At 42.5% G+C, this 14174-nt stretch overlaps 1 long non-coding RNA gene across 1 annotated transcript in view; it reads right to left on the bottom strand.

The window, feature by feature from the left end:
* LOC116654330 overlaps positions 1 to 5781 on the bottom strand; it is a 93852-nt gene extending 88071 nt beyond the window's left edge. Inside the window, exon 1 of the long non-coding RNA XR_004309500.1 lies at positions 4815 to 5781. This is a non-coding gene — a long non-coding RNA (uncharacterized LOC116654330). The remainder of the gene's footprint in view (positions 1 to 4814) is intronic.
* Between the last annotated feature and the right edge of the window lie 8393 nt (positions 5782 to 14174).

Raw genomic sequence — 14174 nt, forward strand, 5'->3', positions numbered from 1 at the left:
GCACAGGTACTGAATCATAGAATTATATAGGCACTATGAATGACACTTAGCCTCCAGTGTAAGAAATAAGTTGACATTATTCTATATGCCATGACCTCCACATAAGCCAGCAGGACAGTACTAGAAAAGAGCCTTTCAGTTATAAAGGATTTCTAACACTCCAGTGAAGATCTGTGCTACCAGTATAAGGCAGAGGGATTTATAAATGAAAACATACATAAATACATGGACATTGATTTGTTGTTTTCAGCTCAGCGTCTATTTCAAAGTATACCCAAAATTAATAAAAGATTTATTTGGAAATGGTTTTTGTTTCACCTTTCAGCAGTAATTAGAGGGGCAAAAAAAAAATATTAAGGAAATCAAGGCAGACCTTTAATGACATTTTGACTTTTTTGGAGCAATTTAAGGACACTTAAGCACACTTCATATATTGGATGCAACAGAGACAGAACTTAATACGTATAATTATGCAGTTTGCAAATGTGACAGCTCTGATGTTGCTGCAGTGCAAGTCCATGCAGTTAAATTAGAATCATAATGACAGTAATTACACTAATTAGCCTTTTTTTCTAGTTTGTTACCAGCAAAGTTTTGCATATTTACGTGAATAACAGCTACTTCAGCTTCCCCCTGAAAATCCACCATAACCAATTCACTAAATAGCTGATTTATCACAGCCATGTAATACACAAGGAACATTTAGAGATGAAAAGGCAGATGCTAAAAGGGTAAGACTTAAAATCCATACAATGTTTTTCATACATTATTCACATGCAGTCTACAGCTGCAATGCTTAGAAGTTTAGACAGGCATAGGGTGAAATATTTAATGCAACCCACAGGCAGCAGCACAACTGACATGTAGGAGTACACAGAGCAGCCTCTTGTTGTGTGTAAGTGACATGGAACAGCAAGGCTCCCAGTTCTCCAGCACCCAAACAAGGCTTTAAGCAGCGCCTGTTAACCAAAGTGCTTTCACACCACATGTCACTCTTCAGATGTGAAAAGCTGAACACGCCATGGTTGCAAAGATCTCAGAGCCAGACTCTAAATACAGCTGAATCCTACATACATGGTTCATCTGATATACCTGAGAGGTATATACCTGAATACCCCCTTAATATTAACTGAATACTAAGCACACAAATAGGGTTGTTTCCCTTTTCTCTACAATGCCAATATCACCTTATCCTTAAAATGGATACAGTTCTCCTAATAATAGATTAAGGTGACTATCATAGCTATAAATGATCCCAGCAAGAAATGTACATATATATGTACTGCACAGAGACAGGATCAGCAGTCACATCACATTAACTACCAGGCAGCGCTCTCAGTCACACCATCTGATTTTGGGGTGGTCCTGACCAGGCCAGAAATTGGACTCAATGATCTTTATGGGATCCTTATGGGTCTTTTCCAACTCAGGATACCATCTCATCTGGCACCAACTACATCAAATTCTGTCCTCACTCTCAACATGAGGGTCAGAGCAACACAGTTATTTAGCTGGGTTAAAGCACAATGAGAGAGAGACTAGGAAAGCATGGGTCTGTTGGGTATTGGTTATTCTGTTATACACCAGACCAAATTACACCACTGTACTCCATACACTACATTTCAGGAAAGTCTATGAATATAGCACATTTATGATGAACAGTTGCTCTATGCTCTATCTTTTTGATAACTCTATTACTTGAGTTCAAAGAAGGTTTATGGACTAAAAAGCCTCAGGTACAGCCATGAATGTTTGATGCCTTCGCATATACTATTATTGCCGTGAAGTCACTCCCTGTTGGAATTATTGCATTCTCACAGTCTGCAGTCATTACAGGCCAATGGGAGAAGGATGACTACTGAAAATTATACACCTCCTATATTACAGGATTGTTTTTGCATTGAATACGGTACCAACTCATTCACAGAGCACAATACCAGTGTATTGCACTATGCCAAATACACAGTGAGGAGCCTGCAGTCTTTTTTGCAGTCTATTCTGAATGACTGAAGAAGAGCAGAGCTCCCAAACCACATGGGGTTATTACCTGTCAAACATACCAAGAGATTCACCATCAGTGCCTTTGTCACATTGAACCAAGCACTGCCTACTCTGAAACCACCATCAGCCCATCCCATTCCAGGGATGTAAACAACTCGCTTTCTATTCCAGATACACCAATGAGAAGTGATTTACAAAGGTGACAAGACAAAAGGAATTTAATAAAGCTATAGTGGTCCCAAGCAATTCCATTCTAAAGCTCTGCAAAAGCAAATCAAAACCCTTATTGGAAATTTTACATGCAAGTTTGGCCCATCTTATTACAGCAAATCTCAATAGGGCAGCTATGCAAACAACACCCAATTGATTTTTCATACACATTTCACCTTTCCTGAGGTCTTAGGTGTTTGTAATGAGCATCAATAGTGAATTCTGACTTCAGAATGATATCTTACCTGAGATCTTATACACAGGGACTGGATTTGGGCTGATTTCAGCTTACAATCCCAGTACTCGGGCAACGAAATCAGCTGTGCTGACACCACTATCAGCACCACAGGGTCATAAAGTTTAGCAGCCCCAAAGCACAATAAAGGTACAGAATATAGTGAAAGAACAGCAATAACTAAGGAACTTTTTAAATAGCCCCGTTACTTTTAGCTTGTAGTTCCTAAACACAGCAGTCTGGACACCTGCAGTTTCCCATACACACATTCAGGCACCCTTAACTTTGCTTCATTTCCTTTACATTTCTGCACTGGCTACTGTTTGTAAGTTCATGAATAAAAAATAAGCCTGCTATGCTGCTTTGGTTTATACTGTGGAAGTGAAGTGCAGTGAAGCAGTTGTGCCTATTAACAAACAAGCCAACCTCACCACATCTCACCCACCGCACTCACAACTGGGCTCTTTCTGCATCCTTCTAATCCTCAGGTTGCAGTATACAGACCCCACAGATCACTCACATACATGCAGACACAGCAGCATATAGAAGCTTAACTTTGAGGACCTATTTCAAGGCTGTCAGCTCTTGAAAATGGGTGGGAAGGGAAAGCAAAATAAGAGATGTATTCAAAGCAAAAATCAAACTTTATGTTCTTTGCATGCTCACAATGTCACAAAGTAAGACGAGAGTCCAGAAAGAGATTATCAGATCTTAAGAGAAAGTAAGAGAAAGGCTCCACATTGGCTACATCTAAAATTAATTGGGATGGAGGGGAGGAAAACACATCCACACCCATAGGAATCACCTTTAGAAATGCTGAGTGATCAGCCTGCAGTCCAACCCTCCATAGAGCAGGAATCTCTATTAAAAACAATAGAGAGGTGGGGGAAAAAAAGCTCCTATAGGAATCTGGGACCTTTCTATAATAGCTTTATTGCCCCATGTGCATCACCCAGCTCTCACACTGTTTGTGCATCCTGCAAAGCACCCACTCAGCGCCGATGCTCAATTATAACCAAGCAACCCACAGGATATTTTTTATTGTAACATTACCTTTAAAACGCTTCAGTCATTTTTTACCATTATTTGTCATGGCAACGGCAGTTGAAGCTTTTCTTCCCTGGTCCTCCCATTAGTTTCACTCTAAACTCTGCTCATTCTGCTCTTTGAACTAGAAGGGTATTGATTTGCTGTCCTATCGGCATCTGGGAAGGGCCTCAGCTCCCTGCTTGTCTTCCTGCCATTCATTTTCAGCCAGATGCCAGCGGGTTTTCCTCCCTACCAAACACAGGAGCTAACAGGGAACAAGCCAAAGTATCAGTGGGGCAGGATAACAGACCATGGGAGGCAATGGGAGTGAACAGCCTTCCTTCTTCCCACTCACTGCCCCAGGACTTTCCACTGTGGCTCCATTCCCAACCTCAGCCCTTCTCTCTCTATTCCCCACCATGGGCATGCCTCAAGGAGGATTCTCCCTTTATGATCTCAGAATTAGATCACACTGTATGGCTCGGGGGCAATTCAAGTAACTTTTCATAGCCATCTCTTTATTTTCATCTTTATTCCGGCACATAAAAAGTTACCATAGCATTTCATCTACACAAGCTCACCTTTTTCATTCCTAATGCTTTAATACCCAAACAGCATGGTATTGTTACAAGCCAGTGGCCTAAAACACTGCTTATACTTTATGTAAGTGTTTCTTCAGTCATGGCTTTTATTCTTGAGCACTGCTAAGGAACTTAATCAGATCAAAACAAACAGGATTATCTGAGCATGCAGGTTAGGAAACAATCAAACCCAGCAGCACTGAACGCTGACTGTATCCAACACAAGTTATTAAAATAGTACAACAAAACAAGCCACGCCGATCACTTCTATATGAGCAACACCCCAGAAAGCTGAATCCCATAAGAAATGAAGCTGAATGTGGGGATACAGCAGCAAACAAACACATTTGGGTGCTGCATCGTTGCAGAGTCAGCACGAGGAAAAGGCGCTGAGCGCTGCCCATCCGAGCAATAGAACAGCGCCCCCTGCCGGCAGCACCGAGTCATTGCACCTGGAGAAGGATGCGGAGCTGCGTTGCAAGCGCTGACCGCAACCATCCAACTCCGCCTCTTTAGGGGTCCTTAAAGCACTCAGAGCTCAACATCAGCAAGAAACCACCAATGCTGCCCCCACCTCTTTTCTCTGCACTGCCGAGCACGCGAAGTTTCCACGACGCGAAGTTCCCGACCCGCAAACACCCCCCCACCCCCAAATGCTCCCCTCTGAGAGGTCCCACACTCAAAAATATCCAGCAAATCCACTTTAAAAAGACACAAAAGACACGCACTGAACACGCTTTGAAACAAAAGCCTCTTACCTGCACTCCGCAGCGCTCCGCGAGCTCCCGCAACACCGCGCGCCCCTAATTGCTACCTGGGGGGTCACCGACAATTAACGACCTTTAACGGTCATTAGGGATCATTAACGCTCGCACCTGCGGCCTTAGGGGCGGAGCTCGGCTGGCTGAGATGTGGGGCAGGCAGCCCATGGTGGGGGATGGAGGTGGGAGTTTGTTACAGCCCCCTGTATCTCCAGGAGTTCAACGCTTCTCCTTGTTGCGGGACGGCTGGAACAGGTGAGATCATAATGAGCTACAGGTGGGGCTGATAATGCATTGAGCCTCAGCTCCTCACGGCTAATCCAGGAGCAAATTGCCCCTTAACCTCACTGCCATGTTTTGCTATGGGTTGTGCCAGCAGCGCTGCTTTTGGCTGCAATACCCCTTTTCTCAGCCCTCTCCCCTGCCAGCACTTGGCTTTGCTCCCACCTTCATGCCCTATGCCTGGGATACACTTAAGGCCAAGCTGAACGTGGTTCTGGGCAGCTTGGTTTGGTGGCTGGCGATCCTAGCAGGGGGTTGGTACTGATGATCGCTGTGGTCCTTTTCAACCCAGGCCATTTTATGAGCCCTTAGTGCAGCACATGCTGAGTGCTCTGGGGCACTGAGTGCTGCCTCCAGGGCTCAAAACAGCCCTACAGACCGTCTGCTGGGAGCTCAGATCATCTCAGCACCTCCAGAACTGTGTGCTGGGAGCGAAACTTAAGAATCATTACATTCGTTGAATGCAGAAACTAAAGGGTTAAATTAACGCAGTATCCATTCTCAGCCGCTTCAATTTAGCTCCTTGCGGTGCTATTGAGCCCATTTTCTTCAAGGAAGTTCCAGAAAGAAAAATACTGTGGCTTCTTTTATGCACTACGGGAGACTTTTAGTGCAGCTGCAACGCAAATCAAACCGTTGTGATCACCAACAAACCGATTTTGCTCTTTAGAGATTAACCCCCCCCCCCCAGAGGCAGAATTATCTTGGGATGAATTGGACCGAATGGGTCCATCAGGACTTTGATGATCTTCCTTGTGGGTGGGTGTGTTTGGGGGGGTCGTGTGTCATTTTCTATCCACTTACATTAAGATAAATGAAGAATAGGAGATTGGGATCGTGGGCACAACTGTGTCAGTATAAACATACTTTATAATTAGATAGCTATGAGTATAGAACAAGGGGAGAGCTAAAGCGATGCAAATCACTTTTATACTAACCTAATTGCATCCGCCAAAGAGTTCATAGCAGCATCATTCATATATATATAAATATATAAAATCATACCCCTCACCAACGTTATTATTCTGGTGAGATGTAAATGCAGAGCAGACCGTAGATACCAATTAAACCGCACTTGGCAGAGGTGCTGTTCCCTAAATAGAATGGATGTAACAGAACGGAGAGCAAAATAAATAATGAAATAGGAAATAATGGAAGCATATATCTGTGATATTGTCAGATTGTCCGATGAGCCAACGGGGAGATCAGGGGAGAAATTATTATATAAATCATTGAAGCAATTTCTTGCTACTGGTTTTGGAGAGAATCTATTCATTCTAAATGCAATGCAATTAATCCTTACAGTCTTTGGTGTGCGTATCTCTGTGTCTCAGTGTGCTTGAAGCTGATAAAGGATCTCCAGGGGCCACCAACCAACTTTGCTTCAATGACATACAGTTATTCCACAAAATAGATGTGGTACCTTTTCTATTAGAACTCATTGCTTCCATTTACCCTGAGCATAAAGTGACTCTTGGAATCACTTCCTAAGATGTGCAGGACCAAACCTGTTACTGATGTCTCCAATGTCACTGGAACATGTTGCCCAAGGAGGCTGTGGATGCCCCAATCCCTGCAGGCATTCAAGGCCAGGCTGGATGTGGCTCTGAGCTGGTGATTGGTGACCCTGCATATAACAGGGGGTTGCAACCGGATGATCTTTGCAGTCCTTTTCAACCCAGGCCATTCTATGATTGTATGTGATGTTAATCGGAGCTCATTTCCATCACAAAAAGCCTTCAGCAGTTCTGAAGTTTTTGCAGAGCACTTAAAGAGGAAGCAGACTGTGTCTGAAATTGATTCACTTCTCGTGTTTCTTTACTTTTCTTCTTGTTCCTGGTCGGTTTTTAATTACTGTTGGATCTGCTGGACTTTGTCACAGCCAGGAGGGGAAGAAGAGGGGAAGGGAAAGGGAGGAAAGAAAGGGAAGAGCATTAAGGGTCATGGAAAAGGATGTCGGTGAGATTTATGGTTCATATATTGCTATGGAAAAGCTGTGAGTGAGGAGGAGTAATCTGTGACAGTCATTTATGGCTCCTTGCTGTGATGGAGTCCTGGTCTGGAAATGAAAAAGGTGCTGTTAAACACAAGCAGGCTATCTGGGATGTTATAAACAAGAATTCTCTTATCACAGCTGCTACAACCATTGGCTGATAGTTTGCTGGGAAATTAGTGAAGCTGTAATGGCTCCTGGGCTCAGCCCTGGACCTGCTGTGTCAGAATTATCTGCTTGTTTACACCACCTCCCAAGTATGGCTAAAATGGGGAAGACAGAGTGGAATGAGGATGGTTTTGTTACTTTGCTATTCCTCTGAGCCAGGAATAAAAAGAGGCTTCTATAAACTTCTAGTCTTCTGTAAGTAGGAGGGTACATACAGATTTACACACAGACTATTTCTATTCCACAGAGTGACTTTGAAATAGGCTGATAGTAGTTGCTTTAAAGGTTCTTTTGGATCACTGCACCTCCCTACATCCTTGGCTTTTGTGGCCTTATTTCCTTGGTGTTTTTGGTGTTTGCTTTGTTCTCCACCTGACTCTTATTCTTTATCATAGGGAAATCTGGGGAACTGCTGCACTTTCAGCTCTTAACATAAACAAATGTGATGGTAGCTGAAATCGGAGCAACGAGGAAATGGTTCTTTGCCAAATTAAACAGTATTAGTTACCTATCCCTGAAACAGAAGGTAATACAAAGAGTGAAGTCAAGGTCACCCCTTTTGTGTGAAGGAATACATCTTTCCCAAATCCCAGCCCACAGTGCAGTATTCTCCTATCTGTTGATTAGATCACTTATACAGCCTTACATCTTCCTTTTGAATGGTGTTTTTAAATCCACAGACAACACCCCCAGGTAAGTTTGGAGCTTGGCCTTACAGAATTCATTCTAAAGTGTCCGAGGATGTGTTGTATTCTGGTGGCTGTGGCTGTGTTTGCTGGCAGATAAGCAGAGGATTTCATTTCTAGCCTGTCAATCCAGCACCTTTCTACTGGCATCATATTCCCTTTAATTAAAAGTAGAAAGCTCTGACAGTCTGTTAACAATGGAAACACTTGCAGGCAACTCTACTATTAACTGAGAGCTGTTTCCAAGTCTCTATTGTTAATTATTATCATTACTAAGTATTCAGAGCAGAGAACACATTTACACTCCTGCTCTGTACTCAGCATCAGTCTGCAATTAATTTCCAAGACTAAGTTACCACTGTGATTAAAATGAACTGGATGTATACACCCACATGTCTGTGTTGTTCCCTTGATGTCCCTCCAGCAGAGTGATGCTCTGAGGTGTTTGATGCTATCCTCTTCAAAGCCAGGTCTCTCTGAAACCAGACCTTCCAATTGCAGTTACATTAATGCAGCATTCAGTAGATGTCCAGCTGTAGTTTGCAGGCTGAGCACTCAGTGTCTTCTAACCTGAATGACAGAGGGCATCTTGATTCCATAGTGTAGATATAGACCCTGATCCTATCCCATAGGCTCATCACTTCCACTATTTTGTCTAAATCCACTTGTGGAATTGGGATGCGCATCCTGGATTTAGGAGTATTATTTCATCAGAAAAAGTGAGAAGAATTTCCAGAGGGTTCCTAAAATGCCATCACAGCCATCCTGACAGCTTAGCTTTCAAGTCCTTGCAAATAGTGTAAGTAACAGCTCTGTGCATTTGGGCGTGAAGTCCACATCTCTAAAGCCAAAACTGTCAATTGAAAAGAGCCTTGAAAAATATTGCTGTAAACTGGAGAATAAAGAGGATTTGGAAATGCAGCACTCCAGTGCTTCTCTTTCTCCATCCCATTTTCTAACAGGCAGAGTTGAGGCACAGCAGATGCCAGCTAAGCCTTATAGGTTCCCTGCACACATTTCTGCTTCGTGGCTGGAAAGGAGAATGCAAATGATGTCTGTCAGAGTAAATCAATTTAAGCAATGAAGTCAAACCCAGACTTGGGTACAGGCTTAGAGTTGTGCTTACCTGTGACAGTGTTGTGTGCTCTTTGTCATCATGATCTGTATGGTGTTATCTCCTGCAGTCATTAATCCCTTTTGCCTCCTTGTAGGCTATTAACAGACCACGTTAGCAACAGATGATCTCATTTCTTCCATAATCCCCAAATGGAGCTCCCAACCTGTCTGCATTCCAGATTGTAGCAGGGTACACCTATGTGATGCTTTGATATGACCGTGACGTGTGACAGATGGAAGTCACACAGTCACTCTCTGATGCTAGGAATGAAGTCCCCTTTTTTCAGTACTTAAGGATCAAAGAATAACTAGATTGGATTGAGCCACACAGCCTCCAAGAAGGCTTTATCTGAGTGTCTGGTATTGGTTTCAATTGGAAATGCACACCTGGTCACCAGCCAGCCCAGCTAACAAGACTCATTATTGCAGTTCTGAGTCTGAAACGTTGCTTCAACAGCTGTCTGAAGGGAGATGGTTTAAGCATGGTGAATATCATTCTGTAGTAATTAAAGGAAGAGAAACCTTGGGAGGTAACTCTCAGCCCATAGAATTCATGAGAAAGCAAGTTAAGAGTCCTGTCTCTCATATGGGACTGCATATATAAGGGACTGCAGGTACCTTCTTTGGAAGCATCCACTGAGTTGCTCTTCACAGTGAGTTATCATTATGAGTCTGTCACTGCTTGTTGGAAAAGGAACTTCTTAAATATCCCTTTAGCAGCAGATTTGCTTTTCCATTCCGTTACCTGCCCACATTCACCCTCGCAAACTGACTAAAGACTTCCTGATGTAGATTTCTCCTCTTTTTCCTCCTTTTGTTCTCTGCTCAGCTGCGGTGTGACAGTTAACTTAGCCTAATTTTCCAGCTGCCATCGGTAATAAGAAGATAGACCTTAGCCACTAACATCTAATCTTCAGCAGTATTGGAGAAAATGTGTAAAGAATGCTTAAAGAGAAACTCAAAAGGTCTGCAAGTGGATGAGGAACTGGAAAAGCTGAGACCATCCATTCTCTATCCCTGAAACACCTTCTCTATAACAAAGAAAGATGCTGAAATGCAAATACAGCTCTTGTCAAGAGGAGAATTAAAACTTACTGCTGAGCTGAAGCAATTATTTCATGGACTTACAGAGTAAGGGTTCATATTTAAAGGGCAACAACCAAAGGAAGAATCACAGCTTAAAGAGCCTCTCAGAATTTCTCTTGCGTTGATTGAGGATTGAATGGGAATACCTTACATGTGATAGCCTATTTGCTATGTTTCAAATGGGAGAGGACTGGTATTGCATCTCAGGATCCTGAGTGAGCCAGGGGACTGATGAGCCTCACCTGGGGCTGAGTGAACCCCATGGACCTTTTAATTGCTTTGATGAGCCTCACCTGATGCTTCCACTCACACACCTGCTCCCTGTTGGCCCAGGAGCTCCATGTAGCTCAGGCCCCATAGAATACTGCTGTTCTTTGGTGGTTGGTCCAGTTGTACCCTGTTGCTTTCAGACCTAAATTCCAGCTTTAGTTTGTTGGATGCTGTTTCCTTGGCTGTTCTGTTGCACCTTGTTGGTGGTTTTCTGTTATGTCTCTTAGCTCCTTGCTTGCATTCCTTGTGGAGCAGAATCAGCCTTGCTGCTTCATGATATTTTTATGGCTACTTCATAAATGCTTGGAACAGGCATAAGCTTGAATCAACATTAGTGATGTGGTGAGTAGTGTTTCTCGAACCACTTTGCTATTAGTGCAAATGATCTGTTGGAAACCAGGGAAAGAGGGTTTAATTTGGGCTCACGCAGCCCCATGCAGTCTGAGTGATTTACATTAAAGTTTGTTTTGCTAAGCCTGTCCTGATGTTGTGGGTTTTTTTTTCTCATGGAAGTATAGAGGAGTTATGAAAACTGAAGTTATTACAGTACGGATTTACTGTAGAGATTCAGTTAAGTTCTCCTAAAGACCCACTTTGCATAAACTGCTCTGATTCAAACATGTAATTATTGCCCAAATGGACTTCAAGATTGTTCAGGTAGCCAGCTAATAACAGTGTGATATGAAAATAACTTTGCTTTTTAGGAGGCTTTAAGCAATTGCACCTCAGGGATGCTTTGTGAGCATAAGAACATCATGGTAGTTTTATTGAAGGCACTATAAATCATTTCTCCCCATCTCCTCCCATGTACTTCTTCTAGTCCTTACAGTTGGCCTATGCTCCAAATGGGTCACATTCTGTTTTCCTTTGCTCTCTGGGCTTATAGCCTGATTTGTTCTGTGTAAGATGAAGAGGAGATGTCATATGGAATACAGTGAGTGCTTCATTGTCTGCCTCTGCTCCCTGTTTTTCTCTGCTTTTAATGCTCTTGGTTCTTCTCAAGCCCATCAGTACTGAAGCAAACCTTATTTCCTCATCATCAGGTCTTGAATGTTTTTGTTTTCTGCGTGGACTAGATCAAATAACTTTTCTTTGTTGTTTCATGCTCTCTCTTAGATAACAAAGTGTGAGCTCCCAGTCCTTGTAATTATTAGTATATTCCTGGAGAAAATTGCAACAATCTATATTAAAGGACTCCCTGCAGAAGCTTACACAGCAGGTATCCAATTCTGCTTTAAATAAAAGGCACTTGGAACAGCCAGGGGCTTAGAATAGGAGGAGGCAGAGGGAACAAACAGGGTTTTGAGGAACAGCAGGGATGATTTGCAGTGGACAGAGCAGATAGTCGTGCTGAATTATTTGGATAATTAGTCTTCATTAGCAAATTGGGGCAAATTATGATAAAATGCTAAGATTGTGTAACTCGCTGGTTGGAGAGATTCTTTTTTCCCCCCTTTCTTTCTTATATTATGCCCATATTAGAAATAACACTGGCATTGGGTTTCAGTGTTCTGCCAGCAGGTTAAGGTAGGGTGCTTTGCAACCTACTACTGCCATTTTGTGTGCTTATATCTGCTAGATTTAATATCTCCTGTGTTGCCTATCTTCACTTTATGCAGTATTCTAGGGATGGAGAGGCTTAAACAATGATCATGATTGGTTTGATACGATCTTTTTCTGACCCAGATGGACAAAGCTTTGCCTTAGAACAGTTTCTGTTCTACCTTTTGTCAGGGAAGGATGTATTACACAGCATGTATGATGATGTTACTGTATGTGCTTGTCCATTAACCCATTCTGATGGATTCATAATGCGTTCATCACAACAGTACTCAGCGTCAAATCCTTATTTCACAAGGAAGTGCAGTTTACCATGCAGCCAGGCCTAAGAACAGTGATGTTATTTGCATCATAGCATTATATGGCTGATATCATACAGCTAACAAAGGCTAGAATGGAATATTAGAGGTCCAGTAGAAGTGTAATAAGATTCCTGGCTCATGATGTGCTATTTGTCTAACACAAACAGGATTCAAACAACAGGGAAAGAGTAGGAGGTGTATAATTTAGTTACTAAAGAATCCTTGTGAACTGCAGAAGCTCTGTAATTAACAGTGCCAAATGAGTAAAGTCAAGAATCACATTTTGTAGCCTTCGTTAGCAGTTAAAAAGAAAGGAATGGAGGGAAGAACCCAACAGCCAGCAGGTTAGAAGTTAATTAGGAGAAGTTGTAAAGGAGTGCTGCTTTACTCCGAAGCTTGCAGAGTAATTTAAAGCTTTTTAATGCCACTATGAAAGTTCTTGTGCTGGAAAGTCTTCTGACAAAGGAAAACAAATTCCTGGGTAAGTGCAAGCCAGGCTACTGTCAGCTTTGGGGGTTCTGAACTGCAGGGTTTCTACATCTGCCCATCAGTGTGTCTTAATCCCTGCATTTAACTTATTTAACCAGATTTTGTGGGGGTGAATTGGTCAGATTTATGCTTAGTCAGCATAAGTGCTTTAATGTGTGCTGTGTTGTTTTTAACAGTTGATATTGAGGAGATCTCAGCATTATAAGCAATGTGAGTTGGGAAGTGTTTACTTGAAACAGATACTAAAAAGAAATGAACCAAAAGGTGCTTACCAACAGTACAACAGAACCTGGTGCTGGTTCTGTCCTTTACCTCACGTCAGTTTCTTACCTAGTCTGGTGATGCCACCATTCAAACTATGGGAAATCAGTCTGCTCTCCTTGGTCTGTGGTAGAGGTAGGTCTGTGCAAGCCTATCTGTTGTTACAAGAGAAATCAATCTCTAGATAACTTGGCACTTAACAAACTTCATAAGCTTTAGCCTCAGGCTCTTAAAATTCTACTTCTGTACAACAGCGAGCATCTAATAATGTCAGGTTAAGATTCTCTTTCCAGTAATACCACATCTGTTGGTTACTGCATCACTTGGCAGTGATACCAGTTTGATACAGGTGTGTTCCTGCAGAATTAGCTTGAGTGCTCATAAAAGCAGGAGCATAAAGCACTGATCCTGTCCTGCCTGTGGGATTGCACCATGACTTCTGCATCAGGAATGCTGGGACTGAAACCAGAACCTTCATCTTTCTTTCACATTGTCTGTGTTCACCAGTGATTTGCCATTGAAACTGGCTCTGAAACCTGTCACTGAATTAAATCTGAAGTACTTAATGTGATTCTTTAATTAGAAAAGCAAGGGGGTAACTCATCTCACTTGCAAATTTTGAAGCATTATAGCAACTAGAAACTGATGTTTATATCCAGATGAGGATTCCTTTGGGAAACAAAGAGCAGGTACAGCATCATGTAGTTTATGGCTTAACCAGTACTTTATCTTCTGAATACGGAGAAGTGAATGAAACTTGAAGGGAGTTTTGAAGTCTCTGCTGCCATGGTGTTCTACAGCCTGTCCCTCTTGTGATGCTGTGTGCACTACATGAGTGTGTTGTCTAAAGGACAATGAAAGGATAAAGTGCATTCATCTCTGGGAAGCTCCATTTGTAGGGTATGGAGCAAGCTGAAGCCTCTGGTGGGGGAAATAGAACTTCTGGCTGATGTGATTTGATACCAAACTGTGGCTTTCTGGCTAGAAGAGCCATTGTAATAGCCATTGTGAGCCACCTGCTTGAAAACCAGTGTGCTATGGACAGTGTTTTTATCTGTTTTCTGCAAGGTTACGTGTAAACTTGCTGTAGTCCTCATGACTTTGATCTGGATGTTATCCTCACCTATTGCATCCACATCCCTCT

This window comes from Coturnix japonica, chromosome 22 (assembly GCF_001577835.2).
Source record: "Coturnix japonica isolate 7356 chromosome 22, Coturnix japonica 2.1, whole genome shotgun sequence".
In the NCBI taxonomy this organism is placed as follows: domain Eukaryota; kingdom Metazoa; phylum Chordata; class Aves; order Galliformes; family Phasianidae; genus Coturnix; species Coturnix japonica.